Consider the following 14,436-nt stretch of genomic DNA (forward strand, 5'->3'; position numbering starts at 1 on the left):
GAATTCTGCGATCGTATCGAGGCTGAGTTGAGCACAGAGCTCCTTCGTAATAGTTGCAGGGGTCGAAACATTCCCAAAGGAGTCCTAACGCAGTATATTCATAGGAACGTATATCAGGCCCATACGTATGCCGACGCGCAAACGCGCATATACCTGGACAGCTGCAAACCGATGCATCCAGACATATAATCCGTAAGGATATCTCAAATGTACAATGCAGAGATGGTTTCTATGAAAGTTGATATAAATTCCGATCTATTTTTCCTTATTTTAGTATTGTTCCTCATCCCATGTATTCGAAAGGCGGGAATAAACGAAAGTGACATGGTTTAAATAAATTAGGAAGAAGACAAAGTCATATATTGGTGTGCACGTTAGAAAATTTTTGGAAAGAAGTAGCGAAAGGTGTAAACAGATGGTTGTGTAAACAGGTAGTCGAGAAAGGAATGCTGAACACATAGAGGCATGAAGAAAGCAAAGCACAGGTGCATAAATTAGTACGTAGATCCGACTGAAGTGGGTAAACGAATGAGAAATGAAACGGATAGACTGTATCGCAGCATATGTATATGTGAATCTACGACAAGGATAATGGATATAGAGCCTAGTACAGTTGAAGAATGTAGATAAATGTACGTAGTAAAAAGTTTAAATATATAATGATGAAAAACAGTCTGTAATTTAGGTCAACTTTTAGAGGACACTCGCGTAGGAGCTATCTATTGAGAAGTAGAGGACATCTTGGAACTGACGTAACTGTGTTATTGCTATTTTTATACTATAATACACTAAAAGAAAAAAAAATAGATTTTTGTGATAGCGCAACAGTATAATTTTATGCACGCTGTAATATTTAAATTCATTCTTTTTCCCAGAACACCGTATTTGCATCACACGGTACAGGTAACCTCTAGAGAAGGTGGTATTCAGCCTATAGGTACGTCGTACATGGCTACTTGCATAATTCACCAGACGACACGTAAAAGATATCGAGCTTGGGTCTCAGGTTGGCCAGAAACGAGAGTTGCTCAAGAATCCTGGGCATTTTTATGGGGCTTTTTTTCCAGAGGGACTAGAGAGAATACACATGGGATGTGTACCTTGAAAGGATAAAAAAAGAAAATGTAATAGATGCTGAAAACTTTTTTAGAGTTTTGTCTTTGATTTAGCTACTTCTTTCTCGATTATTATTTCTTACGTGTTGATCAATGATCGCTGTAAGTTTCATTAAAGTTTGATCAAATACGTAGAACATTGGTTTATAGAAATGAATCTCCATAACATGGAAATTGTGCAACTTTTAAAAGAAGAATTACATTTTCTTATGGTAAATGAAAGTTGCCTAAAAATAGCAAAATATCGAAATCGATACGATTCGACGGTTCAAAACTGACGACTGAATCTTTTAACAGAAAATTCTCACAATTTTTACAAAGGCTTCCATGATTCTGGCCGATAGATAACAAGCCGGAAGCTACGTCTGCTTCTTACAACGCTGTCTACAGCCCTCAGACAATTTTACGTATTCCACGAGATTTATTCAATAGACCAGGTACGCTCGATGTACCAGGTGAAAGCGTGAATATGAAAAGTAAGAGCAGGAAAAGAGACTGCTTTTAAATAAGGATAGGTAGCTTCCCTTATGGATATCCTTGGACCCCATTGTACTGACCAGCTTTGACCACTGAAGACGGTTTCCATATTATTTTCTCGCGTCTCACCTTTTTCCATGGCTTTACCCTTGCGTCTGCAAACTTTCTGAAGTCATTTTCACGTCTGTTCGAACCTGCTTTGGATGAAGATAGAACTTTATGCGAAAAGTTTCTCTGTAAAAATTTTCCACGTTGACCATCGTTAAAACGTTTATAACACACTTTAATTCAGTAAAAAAATAAACGAGAGCACTGTTATTAATCATTCGAGATATAATGCGTGAACGGATAGTCCATTTTTGTTAAGTAGATAAAGAAATAATATCCGTTACGCAATGGATATAAATTTTTACGAGAATAAGAAATTATCGTTACTATTAATTAATAACGCAGCTACCGTTACAAAATCTTAACGTAACAAAATTCCAAATCGATGGAAATTGTTCTAAAAAATTGATAGAAAAAAGGAGCTTCGAGAGTAATATCTTTACAAGTGTTGAAATCTTTATAAGGCCGCCTCCGGACATTCGAAATGGTTCTCCGATATCTGCTGTCAAGCGGGCGTGTGCGAACTCAAATTCATCCCCGGGGATTTTCGCCACTCCACCATGAAGTAATTTTCACGAGACTATTCTTCGGCCGCGGGTAAATTCGAAGACGATGTGCCGCCATAAAAAAAAAAAAGGAACAGGAAAGCGGAAGAAAAAAGGAACATGCGGAAGGCAAGAGTGAAGTTCACCGGTGATTTAAGAGAGACGAGAGCATGACTGACCTCTCACGTCGAAAGAAAAAGAATAGACGAATGAACGTCTTTCTTGTTCAAATGGTAGTGGCTGAGTAGCAATAAAAGTCAGTGAGTCTGGATAATCGAGAAATTTAACCTCGCGATCAGATGACGCGTTCCACTGCCTCTTTGATATAGTATCACTCACATTTCGGGTACTTCTGTTGTTTCATAAATCGAGAAACAACCGACTGAATCGATCAGTTTTACTTTGCTGCTTTTACTTTTGTCTATGCTTATATTTTCCATACCTTTTTCGATATAGTGTACGATGGCTATGTATATATTTCTGTTTCATTGCATCCGCTTCTAGAAAGTTGAGACAGGAAAAGTAACAAGAATAACAGGCAGGATGGAAATGGAATTTTTCTCGAAATTCATCGGTACATTCATCTTATTTTATATGGATTCATATCACAATTTGTATTGCAAATATCCATTGTAAAGTCGATTAAACATATTTGCAGGGAACTATCTCTTTGACAAAGTGTTTCATTGGAGCGTTAATAAAATATTAATTTAATAAGAGTAATAAAGATAATATTGAAAAATTTTGAAATTTTATGAAGATTATAACTCCACTCCATGTATTTGATATATATTAGCACGATAAATTTTTATTATAATATGAATCACGTTACTTTTGTAAAACAGTATTTCCCTGAAATTCGTTCTCATATTTTTACAAATGTTGAAAAAGATATAGAGGATACTAGATTACACTTTCAGCGAAGCCCGTAAATCCGTTTCATCACATTTTTTATGATGATCGAAGGTTAATTGAGGTTGAATTTTTACTACAAAATGAAATCGATTTACATATCCACAAGAGAATTTCAACTATCTGATAGAATTCGTCTTCATATTTTTACAAACGCCAAGAGTGATAAAGAGCATTAAATAAACTTTTAATGAAACTCGTAAATCCAATCTCTTTTTCTACGATCGTCGGTTATAATTGTTGTTAAACTTTTATCGCACACAAAACCGATAAATTTCTACGTAAAATATTATCAATAGATATCGAGATTTATCAGTTTTTCGGAATACGAATTTTTATGTAGTATTATATTCAATGGTATTTTTTCAATTTCGTCGTCCGTGGGGAGAAAAGGAAACGTTTCGCGGTTTTGTCCGGGTGTAATTAGAGTGAACGCACTATTTCTTTGGTGAAATGTCACTGGCCAGGCGAATTAACGCGCGAAACAGTTTCACGTGTTCACCAATTTAACCGTGAAAGAGATTCAACGTGTAGGTGCTCGAAGCAAAACGTTATACACTGCCCTGGGAGCATTGTTGACGTATAATATCTTCCTTCCTAGGTCGTTCGTACTCACCCAAGGGAGTCCTGCATCCTGCAGGATAATAAATAATTTAGTCCAGGAAATGTTGCAAGTTATTACGGTCCGTACTGGCAACGTATCCACTTACTTGGCTGACAGAAAAAAAGGTCGTATCACATCAGATTTATTTAAGACGCGTCCCTTCTTCCATCTCGATCCATTTCTTTTCATCTTTTGCTTTTTTGTTCCCTCTACTCTCACGCTGGGAAGCATCCAAGGGAATTATGCTTTAAAGTTTTTCTATATTTCATATATTTCCTTGCGAGATTTTGGCTATATGTGGTTAGAAGTTAAGGTTTGTTAATATGGATTATATTTGGACAATAGGATACGTATATCATCTCGTAATCTTGATTTGCATAGATAGGCAAGAGGCTACTACAATTGTAGAGTTTGTGGTCTAAATGGGTTTACTCCAAGAAACCGATTGTTTCTAATACATGAACTCGATGGCGTTGTTTGGTAATGTAGTTTCTTTTGTTCAACGTTAAGATTTATCATACACTATCGTATGTATTGTGATACATATATTTTTTCATACATTTATATAATTATATATAATTGTATGTATAAATGGTTTAAAAATTGAGATATAAAAATCACGGTGAAAATTCAATAACAGAATAAATCCGTTTCGAAGGATAAAATATAATTTATGTAATGAAAAGCTCGTAGATCAGGTAAATATAAATCTCTGATAAAGAGATAATTTAATTTCGAGAGGATATAAAAATTATTCTGTCGATGAAATGGTAGGAATGTGTAGGAATGTTCTGTCGAAGATTATTCGATGCATGTAATAGAGGCATCGTGACGCATTCTTGGCGAGGAAATTATCGCGATGCACGACAGATGCGTGTTGAAACATATCCTGCATCTGGTACAGAGGAATGCATGCAATAAATCATACGTGTTGCAACTAGGATTTTCACTTATCGTTAGAATGCAGTGATAATCTTCGTGGATTATATGGAGGATATTCACACGAGGATGTTCACTTCCAAGCAAATTCACTTATATTGTTGTTAGAAATAAGAATCGTCATTAGAATGTGTATTTTTATGCGAATTCATATTTTTGATAATATTTTATGTATTTTTTCATATTACATATATTCTGTGTAATTGTACTTTTAAATTCATATAAATGCATGTAACATAATGAAATATAAATTAATTTTGTCTCCATAATATTCTTTTCAATGTCTAACATTCTTATCGATAGTTATTATAAATTAAATTATACAATGCGAATGACTAAATACACTGTAATAATCATATTTAACAATAATGTTAATAATAAAAGTAATACGTAACAATAATTTTTAACATTAATTAATTATTAACTTAAAAATTAATTATAATGAATAAATTTGTATTTATCTATTCTTATTCACTATAATTAATTAATGAAATTCGTTAATTATAATAATGTAATTAATGAAAACGGAAACAAACTAATTGCAAAGGGCAAGGGCAATATTATTCGTATTCGTTCAATTTGTTTCCCGCGGTTTCCCCCACTACCTTGCTTATTTCGTGACCGATTTGCGATGCAGGTTTAGTGTCGAAAGTGGTACGGACGTGTCACTTTGCTTGACGTGTGTAAACTATATATTTACGTATATAACCTATATATAATTCTTAAATATTCACTTTTGCTTTTACTCTGTTACCGTTCGTTGTGCTTCGTTTGTTTAATATACGTTTCGTATTTTATTATTTAATAATTGTTATAATCTGTGGTGTTTCGTGGACAATTTAATTCATTCGTATCTCTCGACTCGTTTGTTTGGTTAATTACCAGTAGTTTGCGCGTATTACGAGGTTACAAAACAAAATTTGCGCTGCGTCATTACTTCGTTTTAACATAATTGGTTCCGCATATATATTTATCCCGTAGTTTTGATTTCCTTTTGTTGGTTAATTGCGCGAATGTTCTACAAGCACCGCACGCCGACGTCATATTGGTTAACGAATTCTTCGATGGCCTTCCATGAATTTTCGATTTATTGCAATGAAAGCAGTGGTATGTATACGTTTGTATCGTCTTTTTATTGAATAATTGATAATATTTAGTTATTATACCATTGATATATAGTCGATAATAATGTACGTACATATATATTGCTGTATGGAGTATATATGTAACGTTCTTAAAGATTTTGTAATTACGTTATTTCTGCGTCAATTGTGATATTCTATGTTTTCTTCAAGATTGCTCACAACTCCTATTCTCTCTTCCAACACGGAGTCGGATTGATTGTTTACGATAACAGTCTTCGTGGCATCGTCTTCGATGATTTCTTCTGACCTGATCGATGACAACGTTCTACGCATCTAATAGTGAGTCACGTCGTTTCTGTTCTTCCGATCACTCAATCATGTCGTAGGATGAAAGGTCCAAATTGACACGGCTGACTGGTTGTGTTACGTAGAATTGTTGGCGAGCATAATGACCACGAGTATTTATCATACTCGCGAGTACCAACATTCCTTTTTCTGTGTTTTAAGTGTCAATTTAGGTAATTCAAGTGTAATTCTTCTTGCACGTCGCGTTTTTGTTTTTTCATTTGTAATATGATATCAATGATTAATATCAGCATAATATTAATCATAATATTACTAATTAGCATTGGTAAATAATTTAAGTAACTATGATTGAGAATGTATTCACTACAGTTATTTATAGAATCAGATACAGTTATTTGTTCAAATTAAATATTCGTATGAATAAACAAGTATGCATAAATAACATATACATATTCAAATATTTAAGGAATGTTAGAACGCGTTTATTTGGATATTTTGACTTCATTGTTATGAAAATTGTAATTATTACAGAGCAATAGTAATTACCGTAATAATGTAATAATAATTAACTTTTCATCCTACTTTCTGCTTTATGAAATTCATATTTAGCATCTTCATGTCTCGTATAATCTCAGTGGAATTTAAAGTTTGAAATATGAAAGTATTAAAACTGAATGTTATTCGCCAGAAGGAAATGTATTAAATTTCATATGTAAGAAGATATGTCGCCATCAGCAGGTTTCAGAATCAATACAAATTTTCGATGCTGTTTTCACAGCTTTGTTTTGATAAAGAAATCATCTAGGACTATTAATACAATTACTACATGCACTGAGTTTTAGTCTGTCTTTCAATAAGCGTGCTCTTTCTCGGTAATTTATGAAATTATTAAAGTAGATTATCGAATCATTTTTTGAAATAAAATCTGTAAGTGCAAAATGAAAAAGCTTCAAAATAAAAAAGTTTAGTCAGTTTGATACAAGATATATAAATGCATTAATAATTTTTTTAGTAAATAATATTTTTAAAATTTTTGTTTATATTGGAATTTCTATCGGATTCATAAGTTTTAGTATTGCGATATTTTATCATGGTTTCTAAAATTATTTCGTCAGTTAGTGTCACAATATACTAGGTATTCTTCCACTAGGATTGTGGAGGTATGTTGCTCTTTTTCAGATCATTTGAGATAGATAAAAGAAATGCATAAAGGAGATTCTATGCCATTAGAATGTCGAAGAGGTTAGGAAGATGAAAGGTTGGAAAGAAAGGGAAGGAAAGCGTAGAGGAAGTAAGAAAGAAATGAGTCGGAAGGGAAATAAAGGAAAGGCAAAAGACATACGTAATTAATTCAGTCCAATTATGTATTTCAGAAACCATAGTGAGATGAGTGAAAGAGTATTCGAATTTTGTATAACATTCTATATAATATCCTATTACTTTGTCTTGATTATAATTTATATAAGTCAGTTTTGGAAATTATTCAATCTTTAAGAGGTAGGTTAAATTACATTTATACATTTAGGCGGAATTTTTTAAACTCAAATTTAATTTACAGTTGGACATATGTTTTTGAGGTAAATTAGATTTATGATTAGGTTAGTAGGAAAACACAATAGTACTCAAATATGTATATATATTAGTATTTAAGGAAGATATATAATGATTAATATATTTTACTTAAATATGCACATAATGAAGGATATATATATATACACACATATATGTAGATAATATTTATATAAATAAGTTCTTTTGTTGTTGTTTTTTTGTTTGTTTTTGTTTTTGTACAATGATCAAAGTTTGAAGTTTTGCAAAGAATTACTACAAAAACAATTTATTTAAAAATGAATTAATTTTTGTCTGAAGAGACAAAGGCCATCTAGGTGAAACGTGGTTAAGAAAGGACTTTATTTTTCTACCGTAAATCGATAATGTTAGAAATGACACTAAAATGATATTGGTTAGCGCTGGAATCTGTTGGGTAAAAAATGTACTAGATGATAGATGTGTTCACTAAATATCATGTGTATCAAAAATCTTCTGTAGATATCTAAGGAATTTATTCTTGTGAGGTATGAATAGGTAAGATTCTTCTAACCTACTATTGGTAATGATACTTTCTATATGACTCATATCTTGTTTCGCTGCATTTAAGCATTTCATTTCAAGTTCTACCTTTTTTCAAAAAGAAACAATTATTACAATTATTAATTTTTCTTATAGTTATGTTTCATTTATTTAGGAAATTTGTTTGGCCATTAGCAAATTACCCTCCTATGGAAATATCACTAAGTTCAATGTTCGCAATGTAAATCAATAAATTTCCTTATCGGTAAGACGTGTTTGAATGTACCATCAAAAATTTCCTTGGTTCACTGCTATTGTATTTTATCTACATATTTATCATAATAGTATAAAGTAAATATAAAGCTAATTATTATTTTGTAATAAATAACGAAACTATGAAATATTACGTTTTATTCGTATTTCTCAATCTTCGCAACAATTTCCAATTCGTGTCCAATTTTCTTTCTTCCAGAAAACTTTTATGCTCCGTGAACCTATTCTGAAGAATTTCTAGAATTATCTAAAACTTCCATATCTACATACATTTTCTTACCATAAATCTCACTTCATCTTCCTTCATTTTTGCTTATTTCCTCTATAATGTATAATTTTTATTTGTACCCACATTGGTGATAGCTATGAAGCGAACTAACAAAGACTGAAGGTTCTCTCAAACATCGTTGTTAGTAGAATTACAATTAAGAAAAGGTAAAGAACAGAGATTGAAAAAAATATAAGGCGATGCAAAGTAAGCTAAGCTATATATCCTAACTAGCTTCTGAAAATCCTAATAAATATTTAAACTCAAGTGTCTCGAAACCAGTAGATTCTCCAACGAGTCCGGCATTTTACCGTGAATTTTAACCCTTGTATTTCTATCGATGGACTACACTTGCGTGCACGTTCCCTTCACGTACGTTGGTCGGTAACACAGATAGCATTGTAATGTCCTATTTTAACCAACCACCGGCTGCTGGAGAATTCGAACGTTTCCGGAATAATCCACGATTCGGATGCCAAGCAATTCTTCGTCGAGTGTCTCTTTCGTCTTCTAGCTTTCATTCGATTATCCTTGTCTTCGAGCACACGTGCGTGTATATATTTTTTTGCTAGTGTGCACGTCCACGGAGCGCCCAAGACGTGGAACACATGGCTTGAAGAATCACGTTCCGCAATCGGGTGAAGGGTTGAAATTTTCAAGGAATGGGAATAAAAAGTGAAAGTCGCGATTTAGATGCAACCTCACGCGTGACTTCATGCGAAGCCTGCTGATTATGGCGTTATATCGAGATGGGTTCCATAAAATTTTAAATCCATCCAGCCATTAAAAGAAGATAGTTAGGCTGTTAGTATTTTAAACAAAGAATGTTGGGATTAAAGATAATTCATTTAACATATCCATATAATTTATTCGTCCCTTTGTTTGTGCATTTAAAAATAGCAATTAGTAATTCTTCTTGAAATACACCGATCAGTTATAAACTTTTGCTCCTATTTGATTTTACGAGTATGTTCTTTCATTCTGATTCATTCCACATAAATTTTACGATTCGCACAATGATCTAGACGTCGATCCCGAAATCATTTGGCAACGTATGGGTAAAGCATTATCGTAAAAGCAAAGTTATCGGTTTCAAATGGAACAGAACATGCACGCCCCGCTCGCACAACAGCCTCGCGACCATTCGTTCCTTTTAAAATAAACGCGAATGATGCAAACACTGTTGGATCCCTCTATTAATCGCCCATCAATGGCAAAAACTGCTGCCCCTTACGATCGCGTCAATGCACGCCTCAATTTACAATTAATCAATCTGCGGCGGCTAAACAACCCTCGATGCGTGACTTCAAAGACTGCTGACACCGTGCGCGATAAATCATCACCGGTTGCCGATTTCGGGCTCGAAAACGTTTTACGATCGAACAGATGCCGAAATATCACCGTGACATAATAACATGCCCCGCGTTTATTTGCTGCCGTCGAATAAACACACCGTCACAGATCCGTGATCGTTTTCACCATTGCCCCGGCTTAATTGTCGGCATTACATTTATTCCAGTGAAAATATTTCACTGGTTTGGCATTGGTTCGTCGCGATTCGGGAAACCTATATATTTGGTAGTCACAGCGTATGTTTTCGTCACGCGGATCTGCGCGGCCATTAACCACCCCCGAACGCTCATCTAAATGCCGTCAGTAACCCCCCTCGTTTAACGATACTTACATTAACCGAACCGTGTTTATAACGCCGGACGTGCTGGAATGCCTGTGCCGTTTTTGACGTACGGCACGTGCGCGTGATTAATTAATTCAGTTGCTTTAAATGACGAGTTTCGCCTACGTTTCCAGCTGTGACATCCCGATGATAGATGGATGCTTTTTAAGCTCGAATCTTAAGGGCACTTTTAATTCTTATACATTAGGTTTGCGAAGCTTCTCGCTAGATTTTTTTCTAAAAGAGTTTGAAACAGGTGTTGCGTCCTCGATGCTGATAAAATTCCCGTCAGCGTGCGGTAAGCTTGGCTAAGGTCATAAATCATCTTTTAAATTGTCGAGTCTACCTTATCTACCCTTTGGTGGAATACATCGTTTACCAATAGTATCTAAAGTGTATAAAATTTTGGAACTCGGTGTCAAAATCGCGGTTTCACCTGACTTTTGGAGTAGATAATAATATTAAAAATATCTGCTTCAAAATTGATGTGGAAATCGAAAAATTCTACATACGAACAAAGATTAATTTGATATTTGTTTTAATTCCGATGCTATTTATATAGGAACATCTATATGTCGTTATCTATTATTAATTTACTTATATGTATAATTGATTATCAAAAGTAATTAAATTCCGTGATCGAGGGATGTGAAATTCAGCGTATTGATGTGCAATTTTCGCAATACATTAATCGGACAGTAAAAACAGAATAATTTGAATGTATAAAGAAAGTTATTATGAAATAAATTTGCAATACCTTAATACGTCTTTCTCTAAAATATTATATCAGATAAAGTACGGGATATTTCATTACGAAAATAGGATAACGAGCTCGCAAGGTCGAATATTATGTATATACATATATTAAAGTAGATATTAACTATAAACTGTGGAGTGTAGAATACGTCAATTAGTGCAATTAATTATTCGTAGTTCGAAACTTCCAGATAGCGGTGCAATAACTAGTGTAGTAGCAAATTAGCAGAAGTGAATAGCAATTCAATCTCTAAATTATAACTAAACGGAGTTAACTCGATTACATTCGTTAGCCAAGAGATAATTAGTTTCTGTTTGATGTATTAGTCTGCCAAATAGCCTACACGTAAATAAATAAGGAGAGAACGTTCAACAGCATATTAATCAGCATTCATATCGCGGTAACTTTACAAATCCACTCGTCATCAAACAATGATTATTTCACAATTGCCATTGTGTCGTTTAATACGAAATTATTCCAGGACCATTCAGTATTCAATTTCAGAATTAATTTTTATATTTCAATCATAATTCGATCTTTATTTAATCGATTTTCAGCTACAACAAAAATATAACCAACAGCAAGACCATGCAAATTTTAATACCTTTCCCTTATAGAATTCAAATTATAAATTGAATAAATAGGTAAAGTTTTGAGGTGGTATTTTGAGGTGCAGGGTACCAAAAAAATACTCGGCGTTTTATTTAATAATGTGTTTATTAACTCGACTAATGGCTTCGTTACAAGTGTCGAGTCGCGACTCGTACGAACGACAATTTATTCGATTCTTCACTTACGACGCTCGCTTACGACTCTCTACCACGACTGATCTCTTAATTCCTTTCTTTTCTTTCTGTCACCTCTCGATATCCCCACTACGCACGCGTTCGTTATACTTTTTCCGAGTATTTGGCGGAAGGACTGTGGGGATATCGATGGCTCATTAAGCCTGTCGGCACTTACGCTTTATCGCGACCTTGCTTATGTTTTGTCGGTCTCTCGTGAACAGTCTGTCAAAGGTAATATGTACCGACGAAACCGTTGGAAGGAGAGTTGTTCTATACTTTACAATAACTGGTAACGTTAATTTCCTGGATGTCCAAAAATGTCTAGTAAATGGACATCTCAACGAACGATCTTCGGGAAAGTTTCATCCTTCTTCTGCAATTTTTCTTTTCTTATTCTCCACTTCTAAGAAGATTCCACTTCTATGGCTATGGTCAAAGGTAGTAGGAAGAAATAAGAACTCTGGACGTTTAAGAATTATTTGACATTTATGTCGTCATTTCTCATTCGCGTTTAGTCGTTTACTATGAGTACATTGAATGTAAATTATGCGTCCTCGAGCAACACAAGTTGCCACTTACCTGTGGAAAATTAATCGAACTATTCGCAACTACATCGGTTTTCAATTAATTTTCCCGCGCTATCGGCGTCGATTGCTACAAAGGCGACAACCAGGACGGGATGCATGCATTTGACAGGATGTCGGCTAATCGCTTTCCTCAAATCTCGCCTTTAGTCTGCCACGCCACTCACCTGTCTCTTCCGCGATCCTGCGTGTTTCACGCGTGTACAAGCTTTCAGCCCCTTCTCTGGGACAAGAGGGTAACCCTGGCAGTCAAAACGCCCAGGGTAATAGGAATCCTAGTTAGACACTTTGATTTCCTATCAACACGTTAGTTTCGCGTACGCAACTGTGATATTTCCAATACGTTCTCGCATGTAACATTTCAAAAAAGTATTTTCAATATTTCGAAGAGATACTCCTCTGTATAGTTTAGCGCTTGGAATTTCAAGTTCTCTGAATTTTCTTCGCGCTAGTCACTCAGACTTTTTTTTTTCACGATATAGAGATTTCTAATTGTTCTTTTTGTATTTGGAACAAATAAATGGAAATGAACGTTGCTCTTATACGCTTAAGAGTCGAAGCAGTCCAAGTATGTACAAAGGAGTGGAGGGCAAAAAGAGGCAAACATGGAAGGTAGAATTCGAAGGACCTGAGGTGTCGGTGGGATTCTACGGATGAAGGAAAAGGGACCGATTGTGCCGCTAGTAACAATTGATTAAACATGCTCCCAGTTGGAGTGAATTCAGCCCCGCCGATCGAATTTCATATTCGACACCGAATGGAAAATAGCCCTCGCGGTGACGTTCACCTCTGGCACGCTGGTACAATCGTGTCTCAGCGGATCTGGTTAGCTGGAATCGGATGGTCCAGATAGTCCGATCGCTACTGGAATTCGGACCACGGGGGGTGAGCCAAAACGCACAGTCGAAATTCAATACCCTTAATGGAAGGGTCAGGTATCGTCGAGGGCGATTCCAGGGGTACGAAGTATGTATCCGCGAAAAGTATTTCCGCACAGATTGAATTAATTGAACTAATGAAGAGGAGTCTACTATCTGCCTCTATTCTACAAATAGGATACGAATTGTGCAAATGGATGCTGACGACGCGAACCTTGCCTGTCGCGATTCCACTCCAGGATTTTCTGATTATCCGGATTTTCGTATTCGCGACTGAATGAAAATTTGAACGTATCCTATAGCGTTCGTTCAGGGATAAATTCAAATGAAATTGAAAAATGTAATCGGCACTTGGAAGCTTCATTGGTATCAAACTTGATTCCAAAATTCTTGTGCTTTGACGATGATTCGAAGGCATTTTTGCGAATCAATATGTTTTTAAATCCGAATTTATATTTAGAGCCTCAGGTAAGATCGTATTATCTTTAATGGTGGTAAATAGAATGGCCAGAGAAAGTCAGTTTCTTGATGGTTTTTTCAAGTTTAAGCGCGAACATCTGTTAAACACGCTGATAAATGTTTGGACATTATAAATTGTAAGCACATCTTTTGGAACGATCCACATTTTCAGCGTCGTTGTGCCACTTAATCACGAACTACATTACGCATTAGACGCTATTAGTTCTCGCGATTTTTCTTCAGCAAGCAAGCTGTCGGTTGAAAAGAGAAACTCTCGAGGCAGAGCGAGTATTCTCGGTACAGAACTCTAGAAGCAGAGTGAATTTCTCTTTTCAACCGATAGCTTGCTTGCTCACGCTTTGCCTAATTATCTCGCGCGAAGAGAGAATGTTTCGTTTTAGTGCGTTCACGTAGGCCGTGCTTCACGAATAGAGGCAGGCATTACGCGTCTGAGCTCCTTAAGTTGCAACGAGCATCCCTGTCATAAGTCGAGAGAAACGAGATTTTCGCGCGAAACCTGTCGGCTTGGAACGGTTTTAATTCTGTTTTACGCTTCCTAACGAGCACACTGTTAAACGACCATTGGATTATTT

The sequence above is a fragment of the Bombus pascuorum genome, chromosome 13 (assembly GCF_905332965.1).
Source record: "Bombus pascuorum chromosome 13, iyBomPasc1.1, whole genome shotgun sequence".
NCBI lineage: Eukaryota > Metazoa > Arthropoda > Insecta > Hymenoptera > Apidae > Bombus > Bombus pascuorum.